The following is a 1,983-nucleotide window of genomic DNA, read 5'->3' as shown; positions in this document are numbered from 1 at the left end:
ATTCCTTCAATATTTATACCGATAGAGGCTTCTCCCTAGCGTTCTTGAGGAACGGCTCCTCCATTGTCTAACATACGTTTCCAGAACGGTACTCATTAGCAAGCATCATTCCGTTCTTGAAAGAGCCGTTCTTTCGTTGTTGCTTACATCAGCGGGAGACGTCTAGGTCGAGACCTCTCGCAGTGAAAATATTGATCGAATGTTGCCATTGATGGCAAACAAGCTCTGGAGTCACTGAATACATGATCTCGAATCTTACAGTGCCGGACCTCCGCGGGCTTTTGGCTGACGATGAAAGAGGGAGTCCCGGAGGAGAAGAGCTGGCTCGACAAGGAGGCGATTGTCACGAACGGACTCCTCGGGAGTTCCGTTGCGACCATAACACCACGGCACATACAACACAAACAATCACCATTCGCCGAGGCTAGAGTAATTACATAATCATATAGTAGAGCTCGGCTCATTAGGGGCTGGAATTTATTGCTATTGTAATTAATGTCATCCTTATAATTTAAATGGGTAGATATCCGTCAGATTCAACAAATAAATACTCCGCGCGGCGGTCTGCACTGAAGCTCAAAAAATAGGCGCTCGGAGATCGATGACGGACGTTCACGCTTCACGCGAAGCGTCCGCATCGCCAATCAGTCTCGATCGTCAACATTACCCAGTCGCCATCTTGAAGCGACGATAAGCGTGTGGTCGCGATAACGCGACTGTGACAAGAATCTCAAACCGAAGTATCGGCAACCACACTTATCGGTCCACATCTATGAGGGCAACCCCGGGTTTTGGACGGGCAACTTCGACTTATTTGTTAATACCCTATCACCCGACTAACATGAGAGTCGGCGCGCTTGGTGGAAGAAGCGTATATGCCGTGATTATGAGGGGAAGGTCTTCAAGAAACACAATGAATATAATGGGCCAGTCCCTAACTTTTTCGGGCTGAACCACACAGCCAAGGTTTAACGTCCCGGGTACTGTTATTCACATTGCTTCCGAGGACGGATCCATAGAGCAAATGTACCCAGGAGTTCAAGGCCGAGTACCTGCGTTTCCGGAAGGAATATTTTTCCGGCAGCAGGGACCGAACCCACACCGCCTCCCGCGCGAGCGGCGTCGTTGCGGCATTTCACGAAGTGAAACGCACGTTTGCACGAGAAGCGACAAACGCGGTAACCACTTGACCACCCGTCGGTACGATGAACACGAACTTTTAAACTTCGAACCCGTTTCGTACTCTTCGATGAAAATGCAAACGGAGCCTACGAAGATAGAAAGGCCGACAATAAGACAATAAACCCTGTGCCATACACTCTGAGCGCATCGAAGATTCGAGCGACTGTGCATTTCGGCGCAAAGTTGATCTGAACGCAGAGTAGCATTGAGCGCAGAGGAATTTCGAGCTGCCCTGGATCTCAGCGCGAAGTACAGTTGAGCGCACGTAGATTGGAGCTGGGAGTAGCGTCTAGCGCCTGTGGATTCGGGCGCTATGAAAATTCAAGCGCGGAGAAAACTTTTTGTGCGAAAGATCTATGAGGGAAGGCTTCAGGGTTTGTTACAACGAGGAAGTCGGCTTCGTGGGCGGGATGCAGAATACGGATGTATCTCCCTGAATGTATGGGTATTCAGCTCGTCTCTATACATGGCATACCAGAGAAGACCCGAGTCGAGTATCCAAGCGTTTCGATTTTCAGCAACCTCAATCCTGGTCTCGGCAGCTGAGGTTCTCAACAAGTGGAACGTCCCCAGCTTCCTTTGGCAAGCGTGCATGCGACAATTGACGGCATCAACAAAAACACGCAAAGTTCAGCAACATCCAATCATTTGAACCGAAGTCATGAGCTAGGAATCCTCCAGAAGCAGCATGTCGGAGTGCCCGACAATCGTTAAGTCTTCCCGCGGGAAAGACAAGCTTTGCCACCAGGGTTTCATGCATGTCAAACGTCACATGAGCGCTACCTTCCGCATCATATCACC

The sequence above is a fragment of the Galendromus occidentalis genome, unplaced genomic scaffold, assembly GCF_000255335.2.
Source record: "Galendromus occidentalis unplaced genomic scaffold, Mocc_1.1 scf7180000077542, whole genome shotgun sequence".
NCBI classification, from domain to species: domain Eukaryota; kingdom Metazoa; phylum Arthropoda; class Arachnida; order Mesostigmata; family Phytoseiidae; genus Galendromus; species Galendromus occidentalis.
This window is presented reverse-complemented; position numbering follows the sequence as displayed.